This window comes from Mytilus edulis, chromosome 11, assembly GCF_963676685.1.
Source record: "Mytilus edulis chromosome 11, xbMytEdul2.2, whole genome shotgun sequence".
NCBI classification, from domain to species: domain Eukaryota; kingdom Metazoa; phylum Mollusca; class Bivalvia; order Mytilida; family Mytilidae; genus Mytilus; species Mytilus edulis.
In genome coordinates, this window is record NC_092354.1 from 51,033,921 (window position 1) to 51,047,310 (window position 13,390).

General features: G+C 32.0%; 1 protein-coding gene across 3 annotated transcripts in view; it reads right to left on the reverse strand.

Annotated features, from left to right (window-relative positions):
* The window catches only part of LOC139495760 (protogenin-like), an 85,276-nt gene that overhangs the window by 55,181 nt on the left and 16,705 nt on the right, over positions 1 to 13,390 (reverse strand). The window lies entirely within an intron of this gene.

Here is a 13,390-nt window from a genome sequence, read left to right on the forward strand (position 1 = left end):
TCACAAACTCAGTGTTGACTGGATTGTGATTACAGTAGTAACTACTTAGACCACTCTGCCACCTAGGCCCCCCTAATTGAGAATGGAAATGGAGAATGCGTCAAAGAGACATTTATTTTACAGTAACAATCTGATCAAAGACCAGAAAACAGCCCAAGGCCAACAATGGAAATTTACTAAATTCTGAAACATATACGTAAATTCAGAAATTATTGCAATCACAGTTTTTATTATTGTGAAAAATGCAACAGGTTCTATAATCACAATAATTTAAACTCGCTTTTTGATTATTTTTGTATAAACTATAAACAGGGTTTTCTCAATATAAAGCGAAAATTTAAATCACGTTTATAGTCTACAATGACAAAATCACAATAATAAATGCACTCAATAATTTCTGAATTTAAAGTAATTATCTTGAACATCTTGAAGTATATCTGAACAAATTTAATGCTCCTGATGGTCATAAGCTGTAACACAGCTACTTTTGCATGTGGACTTTTTCAGAACTATACATAACTTTAAAGTACTGAAAATAAAAAAATAAATAATGTAATACTATTTTTTAGTACTAAGAATGTATGGTTCTAATTTTCCTTATCATAATTTCACAGTACATTATGTAATGAATTTGAACTGCAACTTGTAAGTAACAGTTTATTACTTTAAACATGTAATACATTTAAGGAGCAAAAACTATTAGTACAAGTTCAGTGCATTTACAATCATTGCGCTCTTATTAAGTAAAATATTTCCTATCAAATTAAAGTAATTGTACTTTTATATTTTATAGTACATTATTTTGAACTATTGAAACTTGAATTTCAATTTGTAGTCAAAATCTCAAGTACTGTAAAATTATGGTACTAAATTATAAATCTAACGAAGTGCTTATGAATAGAGAATAAGTATAAGTACTAGAAAAGTACATCTCCAAAAATAGCAGTGTAATTTAGACAAGACCTGGCCATGGTCAAGTTCAATATCGGAGCGGATACGTATCTGCAAACAATATTTATGTAACAACTAGTCTAAAGCTACACGTTCAACAGTCAAAATCTACATAGCAATACGCAGCTGCTATGATATTGAACGCAGCCCTGATTTTCACAAAAAAATGTACCACTAAAATTGATCTTGAACAACTTCAGGTTACACTTAAAATCAGTTTTAGATGCAAGATATTTTCAGAAATCTAGCCACTCCCCAGGGGTAAAAATAAGAGATCTACGCATTATAATTTAAACTTTCAAGCCCAGCAGCAACTAGTAACTATACAGAGTGTCCAAATTAAGTCTTTTTCCATATATTCACCAAAACTAAAATGTATTAAAGTAAGTCAATTTGAGAACAAAGTATTACTTGAATCTGGAAATTGATAAAAAAAAAAAGATTGATGAAAACTTAACAAACTTTATATCTAAGGGCTAGGTGTGCATGGCTAAGGTTCAATCTACTTTCACTAATATTTCAGTATGAATTAACTTAAACCTACTTTAAATTATGTGAACATGAAGGCTAGTATATTAACCCTCCTAAATTGTGTTCAGTTTTCATTATAAGCAGGGGCGGATCCAGCCATTTATAAAAGGGGGGTTCCTAACCCAGGATAAAAGGGGAGGGGTTCAACTATTTATCTTCATTCAAATGCATTGATTCATTATCACTGAACTAGATATAGGAAGATGTGGTGTGAGTGCCAATGAGTCAACTCTCCATACAAATAACAATTTAAAAAGTAAACCATTATAGGTTAAAGTACGGCCTTCAACACGGAGCCTTGGCTCACACCGAACAACAAGGGCCCCAAAATTACTAGTGTAAAACCATTCAAACGGGAAAACCAACGGTCTAATCTATATAAACAAAAGGAGAAACGAGAAACACGTATATATTACATAAACAAACGACAACTACTGTACATCAGATTCCTGACTTAGGACAGGTGCAAACATTTGCAGCGGGATTAAACGTTTTAATGGATCCAAACCTTCTCCCTTTTTCTGAAACAATAGCATAACATCACAACAAAGAAAAACATACGATAAAATATGTATATATTTGTTTAGGGGCCAGCTGAAGGACGCCTCCGGGTGCGGGGATTTCTCGCTACATTGAAGACCTATTGGTGACCTTCTGCTGTTGTGGTTTTTTTTTTTCTATGGTCGGGTTGTAACATTTGTCTCTTTGACACATTCCCCATTTCCATTCTCAATTTTATTGTCAGAAAAAAGGGAGGGATTCGAACCCCAGAACCCTCCAACTGGATCCGCCACTGATCAGTTACATTTGTACCTTTGCTTATCAATTTTCCAGAATTCAAAATTGTCCTAGAATCAAATATTTCCTTGTTTTAACCCCTAGACAAGTTGGACATGTTACAACTTAATTCTATCCCTAGATACCATCCTACATGACTGCTTAGGTTGACTTTGCTTTTTTGATTTTATTATATTAGCCTCAGTTCTTAGCATTGATTAATATTTAATTGCTTTAGCGCTTAAAGTAACTGAAGGTTATAAATCCATGAAATCTATTGTAAAATGGCTGTCCATTTTTCAATGTTATAGTATAATTTTTTGATTACTGGTAAAACAATTGTTTGCTGATCAAATGAAAAAATATTTTTCTTTATTATATATTATTTCTTAAAATATGTTTTGTTTCAAAAAATGCATAAACACAGGCTATTTTGTGGTGGCCAGTTTTTATTGGTAGAGAAAGTGGCCAGAGTGTCTGGAGAAAAAACCACCAACCTTTGATAAGAAAACGGACAATCCTTGTCAATTAAGATTGGAGTCAACGTGCACCAGCACGAGCGGGTTTGAACTCACAACCTCAGTGCACTCACTGCAAAGGTTGACAGGCTAGTGATTACAGTAGTAAATACTTAAGACACTCAGCCACCGAGGCCCTCTGACACAATGAAAGATGTCACAAACCACCAATATCCAGCACCTCATCAAAAAAATAAATGTACAAACACTAGTAGACAGGCAAAATTTCATATTTCATATTTGTTTAAAAATCAAATAAAAATAGTTTTAAACTACATGCACCTAGAGTTGAAGACCCTCTTACATAAAGTCTCTAAGTGCAGGGATTTGATTAATTATGATTATTTATAAATATTTACGATATGTACACATCTCATTCAAAATTTAATAATAATGCATGTCCCTCATTCATTATCAACCTTGCATTTAAAGATTTAAATTAAAAGCTTCAAGAAAAAAAAGAAAAAACTTCAAACATACACATTATAACTAATGACAGTATAATCAATCATATCGTAATGATCAAATATTTGAGCAATAAACAATTAAATGCCATTTTAACAATTCAAAGAACTATTTACATGTATATTAGTTAGGAGATTAAAGGCTATTGAGCATAACATACCTCATGACAACTTTGTTTCCTCGTCAAATTTTAGTGCATGTGTTCTCATTTAATTTAAAGAACAATACATCTGCTTTAATGTATGTAATATTTTTTTCCAATAAAATCTAAAAATGGAGAATGTGTCCAACATTTGGTTCAGGCAAACTTAAGTTTAAGAGAATGGAAACAAAAAATTACACATTTTTTTTTATTCATTGAAGGGACATAACTCTAGAACAGCAAAAGTAACAAAATCAGATAAATTTAATGTTTTGTGGTGATAATCATAATGTGTATTAGTTTTGTAACATGTGGTTGAGGAATACTAAAGTTAAAGAAAAGAAACTAATTTTGGATTTTACGTACAGAAGGACCCGAGTTAGGGTAACACTTAAATTGCCAACTAACAGACAGAAGGCACTGACCGAAAAACATAATGACCCTTAATATATTTACATCATGTCTATAGCATTTTCTGAAATAACAATGAGGATAGAAATGCCCTTAAACGTCAGATGTCGAATGGTCATTTTCTGATCTACTAATTAAGTGTCAAAATGAGTCAAATTTTATCATGATTTGTCAGGTTTCAAATAATTATAGGTTACCGTAATTTTTGGGAAAAAAATCACTTAATTTGTCAAAATAAGTTATACATTTTATTTGCATTAACCCCCTAGGCAAGATTTTCTTACTGTTATTTGTTATAAAAGTACCCACCATCATTACGACCCTTCACCATTGTTGACACTATCAACCACAACTCTTTTTTAAAGTTTTAAAATTCAAAGATTTTAATAATAAATGCACACAGAAACAACTAAATATACAGTACTTTTAATTATTACCCGGCTATAATTTGCTTTGGCCAGTGAGAACTGTCGTAAGTTATTACTTGTCCAATATCAAGACCACAATTGTTTTGTACTAAAAAGACAAACCTTAATTTACAAATACTTCCATTCAATCCTTGTATAGAAATGACTGTTTTCAATATAACGTCTAACTTTGGACTTACAAAGGAAATCAATTAATTATTGAAAATAACTTTTCATTTTTTTAAACGCCAAAAAAAATGACAAATTGATCTTCAACATCTTTCTAATTTTGTTCTATTTTTCCATTTAGTCATGGGAAAAACATGAAGATTTGACATCATATAGGAATGACAAATGAAATGATCAAGGTTAAAATAGTAAGTCTGTATGAACCAAAAGGATATATATTCATTGACAAAAGAAATGAGGCTTATTTAGCTTCAATGTCAGACTCAGGCAGCCATTCAACAATGATAGAATCTCAGGAAAAAATAATGTATGTTTCAAATTCAAGGTTCAAATAGCAGGCATAATGTACGAGACAACAGAATATATTATGTATGAATTTTTTTTAGGATTTAAAGCTTCATGCAATGTCAGAGGCAGCCATTCAACAAGCACAGAATCACAGAAAATAAACAAACATTTATAACAGATTATTTGAGAACAATTTAGGTCGTTCCAAAATCAAGGTTGGAAAATAGCAAGTATGCATGATTGACCAAAAAATGTTTACTGTATTACCGTTAAATTTTAATGTCAGCGGTAGCCATTCAACAAGTACAGATTCTCAGAAAAAATACCAATGGTAGCAGTTTAATTAGAGAACAATTTATATTATGTTACTGTTTTCAAAAAATCATGCAGATACACATAAGGGTGCAACCATTTTGTTTTTTACATTGAATCTAAAAAATAAATGCATAGCTTAAACTCTCACTTAATGTTACAATACTACTAAAATCAAATTGGATTTAAACAGTAAAATTCAAAATTCATCCAATGCCTATGAACTTACAATGGCAAAATGTATTGAAAATGCACTCACAAGGGAGATAACTGAAAATTTTACAGAGAAAAAAATAACTGGGACGGATTATAATCTGATTATCTTTTGGATAATAAATTTGTTTCTTCAAAAATATATCTTTGACAGAAAAATCTAGCAAAAATCGGTCTCTCTGGTATTCTGAAAGTAAAAAAAGTTATTTGGGACTAGATAAATGATTCACAGACTCTGCAAACATTTTGAACACTTTGCTATGACATCAATACATTTGAAGTATTGCCCCACTATTCAATGAATACAATACATGTATGGGAGGTTCGGTACTTATATATCTAGAGAAAGAAAAAAAAAGGAGATCAGGTATGATTGTCAGACCAGACAACTGTTCCACCAAAGACCTTTGTTACGGACAAAGATGTAAACAACTGAAAGGTCTCTGTATGAGCAAAACCTAATAGACCACTTTCGAGTTATGGTCCTTCGCTGGAAAAACTTGTCAACTGTGTGTACATTACTGAATTCATTTACCAGATAGAGGGGATTGCCTGTATACCTGCACTATCAAAGTTCATGCTTGTCATAATCCAGGATAAAGTTTGTTCCAAAGGTACTTAATCACAATTCCTTAATGACAGCATGATTTATTATCAATTATAAGAATTGGATTCGCCAAATTATTAGCCAAATATAGCATCATACTTTTCAACCACTTGCTCAACATGGGAAGGGAGTAAGTCCATCAATAATCTTGATGCCCCTTAACACACAAATGATGTTCACATAAAGCCAAAATTATGACAGAAATGCAAGGAACTCGAAAGTGGTATATTTTTCCATATAGTATGAGGGATACAAATTAAACATGTGAAAAAATTGTAGGGAAAACCAATGACATGATTTAAGCTAAATAAAACCAAACAAAAAACACAATATGACAGGCATCATAATGTCCCAAGTCAGGAGCCTCTTAGCCTTAGTAAGTCTTGTATGATTTTTCATTGTAGTTTTTTTTGTGTATAATTCGGAGTTTAGTATGACGTCCATTATCACTGTAAAAGTATACATATTTTTTAAGGGGCCAGCTGAAGGACGCCTACAGGTGCGGGAGTTTCTCCCTACATTGAGGACCCATTGGTGGCCTTCGGCTGTTGTCTGCTCTATGGTCGGGTTGTTGTTGCTTTGACACATTCCCCCTTTCCTTTCTCAATTTCATCATGTGTTCTTTTTCATGTGCAAGATAAATATCAATATGCATATAAGGTTTACATAAATTATAGTAAGAAAAATGCACAAAGGATTTAATTTATGAAATTAATTAGAAAACTTTTAGTCACCTGAGGATTTTTGTGACCTAAAAATCTTTTTTTTTTTAAAGTTAAATAATACTAAGAATAAATTAAGTCTATAAATTGTGCGTTTGACACCTGTTCCCTGGTGTTACACTGACTTAATAACCTGTTGATTACAGGTAAAAACTTAAATGTCACCAGTAGAGAATTGTTATCTTAAGTGCATTTAAGTTGATCTACATGCTATAAATTATCAAATCTTAGCCCATTAACAAACTACGCATACACATTGACTCTCTACATAAGATTTTAAAAAGATCTTTTATGCATGCCCTTCAAGGTATAATGTGACATATATTTGCCAGAGCCATTAATCATTTTTGTTTAGCGTTCTTAATTCAAGACATTTAAAAAAACGTAATTAATCAAATTTAAGTTTAGACCAATTTTGAAACTTAAGATACAAATATAATACCAGCCAAATTAAAAGCATTTTAGGGGAGGAAGAAGGCAATATATAAATAACACATACATTGTAGCTGTCAGAGAGGGTGATAGAGCAGTTTGGTACCACGATAAAACATTGTCAACTGTGGGGCGAAGCCCCTCAGCCATGGGATAGAGTAAATTGTCCCCCTCGTATAAGCCAATCAAAATCTGGCATTTTTATGTGTAGTATGATCAAATCAAATAAAATACATGTATCTGAATGGTCGTCTGAGTCCTTCTTTCTGTATTCTGTAATATTTTAGTCCATTTCCCTACTCCTTTGCTATGGATTATTGTATTTAAAATATTAACTTTTCTTTATATTTTAGCAACACTTAATTGCTTCCTAATTATTTCTTACTTATTTCCATATTTTTTCTTTATTTTTTTACCCTATATTCTGCACCAAGTCCATTTTACTTATTATTCTCTTTTCTGTAGTTCTCATTCACATCCTCATACATGTACATGCCCTTGAACGACTAACATATTGACATATTAATTTATAAGGTAAATTTTACATGTATATATACATATAAAAAAGATGTGGTATGAATGCCAATGAGACAATTCTCAACAAAAGACCAAAATGACACATAAATTAACAACTTTAGGTAACCGTAAGGCCTTCGACAATGAGCATTAAGTCCATACAGTATACTCAACTAAAAAAAAGGCCCGGAAATAACAATGTACATTTAACTTTCTGGTCAAATTTTAATTCAAGTCAAATCTAATTCTTTCAGATGTATAACTTATGGGTTACATAAGCACAAATATGCTTCTTTACTGAATAATAGATCCACAAATTTAATTTTGAATAGATATTGAATCATAGAAAAAAAAGGTTTGATTCAACCGACAACCAAACTACCGAAGAATCTGCAATGAGGAGAAGCCTTGAATTGTAACCATGCATAATTTTACATTCGTTACATAAGATGTTTTGGGTTTGTTTCCCCCCCCCCTTTTTTTTAAAACAATTTGGCAATTCAATCAATGCTTACTAAGTATGTTGTAAGAAATGGCTTTTTATATTTTACTTTCTCATTTTTTAAAGAACTTTTAACTTTTATCCGTCAATACGTTTTCTGTAAAATATATAATGTGACCATTTTTGTTTATTTAAATTAATAAAGTTATGTTGAAACCCAAAGTGGCAATATAAATTATAAACAATAATATTATTGTTTTTCTTTAAAGTCTCCAGGAAATCCTGTAAGATTAAAACAACTTTGTTTACAAAATGGGTTCAAATTAAGTACTCAGTACAATTCAGATACAGAAAGTGTAATGACCTTTGTAAGTCAAAACAAAATTGCAGAGACGGAAGGCAAATTTAAATAAGATATATATGTACAACCCTTTAAGGTGTAAAATGACACATATTTACATGGTAATTTGTAACATATATTTTTAAATGATTCACATATTTCTAACTTAAGTAACTGACTAAAGACAAGATCAGAACAAAGTCAAATTTTTCTAGATTTTCTTTATCTAAAATGCATTTTTTTCAAAATGTCTAATAAAAATGAAGACTTTTTAAGTGCCATGCAGATCCCTTGATTACTAGGCACTGCACAGAAAAAAATTGAAATTGAATTATTATGTTAATTACATAAATATACTCACTTTTTCACTAAGCCAGAAGGGTTATGATCAGGGAGAGGACTTGGTTTTGTAACATATATGTATGTTTATTGAGGTGACACCACCTTATCTTTTCTACTTCAGGGTTATGATCTGAGGAGTCTCCCCAGAACTGGATTGTAACCATTGGATAGAACAGATTTTGTTATCAATGCAGTTCCTGCAACAGTTAACTAAATAAATTTTGGGCAACATTAAAGTTTAGTTTTTTGTGTATAATTCGGAGTTTAGTATGACATCCATTATCACTGAACATTATACATATTTGTTTAGGGGCCTGGGGTGCCTCCGGGTGCAGGAATGTCTCGCTTCATTGAAGACCCATTGGTGGCCTTCGGCTGTTGCTGCTCTATGGTCGGGTTGTTGTCGCTTGACACATTCCCCATTTCCTTTCTAAATTTTATTTAGTCTATTATAACTGGACATTTGGACATTTTAAATTCAAACCTGTGTAAAAGATAAAGGGGATTGATTTTGTGGTATTCCCCCAGAAAATCAAATAGTTGTCCTTCAACCAAATCTATATAAAAATAATGTTTAAATCTCCCCCATGACTACCCTCTTACAGATAATCTCCTAGGCTATCTCCAAGCTTTTAATTTTAGTATGTCAAGAAGTCCACAATTTTAAAAAGTTTTAAAAGGTCAAAATGTTGACATTATGTTTTACTAGCCATAGTTAAGTTCAAAAGAGTTCCTATGCAGTTTTGATAAACAATAATTTAAACTGATCTCATGACATGACCTTTTCGACCTTCAAACCTTTTATCATGAAGACCTTTTCGACCTTCAAACCTTTTATCATGATATAAAGTTTCACAAGATGCAAAAAATATATTGATCTCTCATAGTGGTTGCAGATAAGAAATTGCTCTGTTTTACCTGAGAACAGGTTAGACCTAGGGGAGGTTATCCAAGGTCACAATCACCTGGTTTTTATGATTCACATTAAAAGACTACACAGTCATTTTAAAATTAAGTTGTCAGTAGAAATTACCTTCAAAGTTCATTGTATTTGTTAAAGGTGCAGAGAAAATGCTGGTACCATGCCCAAGTTTATTACCCTGTGATGTGGTTTGATCCAAATTACATATGACAGAGTCTGAATTATGATGGGGAAACAAAGGAAAGTTTTATCTACAAAGTCTTAAAGTCAACACCCATATGACATTACTACAAAAACTTTAGTTTTTATATGAATAACCAGCTGCATGATTTTTTTCTGCATTTAGTGTGTAAACAATATTTTATTCAGAAACAGATAAATAAATTATATGTACATGTACATAAATATAATACAGGGATTGGAAAACAAGTGACAAGTCACTTATACAAATTCCTCTCCTTTTGAACGGCAAAATCAATTCCGATGGACAGAAAATGTGCAATCATATAATGTAAGATCATAGACAAAGAAATTAAATGGAATGGAAATGAACACATAATGCAGATAGTATTTTTTAATATTGGGTGACATGTTGTTGGGCCAACAATAATTATTATGTGAACCTCTTTTAGTTTTCAATATATAGTCTTGAACAATAAGAAAGTTCATCAAAGATGCATAATGGCCCTGCTTGCATATAAGGTTACAAAGGGGTATCACTCTGGAAAGTCAAAGTGATGCCACCCACATTCTAACTTAATCTGAATTTTGTGGTACTGATAAATAATGTGTATAAGTTTCATAACATGTGGCAAATTAAAGTTAAAGAACAGAAACTTATTTTGAGAAGACTAAGTTGGGATGTACATATGGAAGGACGAACATACATACAGATGGACAGACAATGATATTACTCTTAAAGGGGGTCTCATTGGGGGGTTCTGATCCCAGATCCCGCTTACTGTTTTGTCAAGATTCCGTATCCCGCTTACACTATGTACGTAATCAGTTCTCATTTTTTTTCATTTTCCAGGTCCCGCAAGACCTCATTTCCCGTTTTCACGTCACAATAATTTTACTTTCATGTGTTACGTACGCTTACAAGAAATCGGCAATCCCTTGTCACGCTTAGACCCCAATGAGACCCACTCTTAATGCTCTGTCTGTCTTGGCTGGCGCATAAAAAGAAAAAGTTCTGGACTCTGCAGTATGTGCTTTAAGCCAAATAAACAAATTCTTCAAGGACATTTTACCAAAAAAGGGGAGAGTTTAAGGGAGGCTGACTAACCAAAACTACCTTGACTTTAAAGGTGACTAATAACGCTGAATACTTTTTTAAAGGTAGAGTTAACCAGAAATACTTTTTTAATGGTACTTATCCAGAAATACATCTATAATTAATGGTACTTATCCAGAAATACTTCTTAAATTACGGGTACTTCATCTGAAATACTTCTTCAAGGATAACCATGCATACAGTAAGTGTAGCGTTTATCGCACATTATGAAGTCTAGTAATACAACCAACTAGTTACATTGACAGAAATAAGTTGACAAAGAAAAGTCATTTTTGAAAGGACTGCTTGTACCTAAGATAAAAAATAAAGTAGAGGTTGGATTGGTATTCAAGTAGAGTTAATAATGACAGACTGTCACACTGGGAGGAAAGACTGTAGCTGTCCACATTGTCTGATATAGTGACAGACTTTTCCACTTGGTCGACAGACTGTTTTAGTGTTGTAGTGCCAGACCTGTAAGCTGCTGCAATCTTTTATATTTGCATATACAATTATTAGTTATGGAACACCTCCTCAACAGATATTATTCTAGCGGGGAGATTAAATTAAAAATCATAAATTACCTGGAGGTCACGTGACTTCCGAATTACTATACTTATATTGCTAATAAATGAATCTTTGTCCAATTACTTTTTTCATGAATGGTGTTCAAATAACCCACTGGTCAGATGAGCAATATAAAGCTTAGAGGGATGAATTTTCAAGGCTTATTAATACATCTCAAGATTGCATAATTTGTTAATTATCGGTGAATCCCTAGGTTTTTTATACAGCTGTATGTCATTAAAATGCCTCGTTCACACGTACCTTTAATTCGAATTGAATTCTAATCGAAATTGAATTCGCTAATCGCGTTCACTCACTCTTCTTTTCTAATTTGAATTGGCTAATTCGCATTAGAAATACGTTTTTGTTAATCCGAATTAAAAGTAAACATCGTTAGGACAGTAAAGCGAATTTGACGTGTATTCCAATTCGAATTAGAATTGACGTTAGGATGTTAAACGTTTTGAATGCGATTTAAACTAATTTGAATTAGTTAATGCGAATCGAATTCGAATTACTTGTGAACTCAGCATAAATATGCATTGTTTTGGATGTATATGATTGGATGAAATCTTTCTAAACTGAAAAAAATCTTTATTTCTTCCTGGTTTAGTTTAGGAACACCATGGGAACACATACTGCTGTTACATATCATCATAATCATCGAAAAATTTGTTTCATTATATAACTTATAAAAAATTGGAAAATGTGGCAATTGACATTTATTTATCTTATTTCATCTAATTTTCCCCTCAATTATTGTTTTTTGTGTTTACATTTATGCATTGATCAGCAATATAAAACTTAAAACAATAAATTAATAGTGTCACAATAAATGCCGATTTGACATAATTGTTTGATTAAACTTGCATAGATTTTCAGAATGGTAATGGAACCGTCATGTCATACAAAAAATGCACATTCAACTTTATAAAAAAAAGCCCACCATGTTTACACTTGTTTGATGAAACATGCACAGATTTTCATGGTTAATTTGGTTTTTAGACGGGCAGATAAAGAGATATTATCTTAATTTTTATATCCTTTTAGAAATTTTCTGTCTATGGCAGCTAGATCTTCCCAGCTTCTGAAAATTACGTCAGTCTATTAATTGCCTGAATAACTTTTAAGTATTTGAAGGGGTATCTTACATTCATCTTAGGGTAAACTTTTAAGAAATAATATTAATATGATTTAAATTGCTTCTTACACATGTAAGATAATTCTTGGCCCTAACAAAAGAGAGTTATTTTCTCAGGGTAGATTGGCAGCTATTTTCATTAAAAGGATGAAAGGGGTGGCTCAAATGTTTACCTTCAGAATTATTAGGCCCATCTGCAATTTTTTTTAGATTCACTTCCAAAAGTGCCTACAGAAACTTTAAACAGGTGTTTGGGGGGAAACTAAAGGCCAGGTAGGTTAATTAATCCTACAACAATTGTGACAATTTAGTCTCTTTACATTGATGTTTTATTATGTATAATGTACTTAGAAATCAGCTATTTCCAGATATACAGCCATTTTGAAGCATAACAAGAGGCTGGTACTTGAATCGAAGGTTAATTCTACAATTTAGCTTAACACTTTTCTATCGATACATTGATTTTTTACTTAGAAATAAGCTAATTCCAGCTGAGGATTACAAATGAATCCATGAACCAGGAAGTGAATCGGAGGCCCACTGACAGGGATAGATTCTAAGGATAGGCATGTTATAATTATAGAGCTTGACATATATATATTTCTCTAATTCTTCATCAATTTATCCCTTTCAGCACCCATTGTATAAAAAAAATTAACCAATGTGCATGATGTGTGGTTGGTTTGATATCAGTTCTTCATTGGTTTTAATTGGCTTTAAAATTCTTTACGTAAAATATTCATTTGCTTTCTTTATATATAAGGGAGCTACCATTTGATTTTTATGGGGGGGCTCAGGATGAAATTTGAAAAAAATAGGCAGGACAGGAGTTTTGAGTAAAAAAAAAGACAGGATGAGACACTTTGCAAAAAAAAAGGC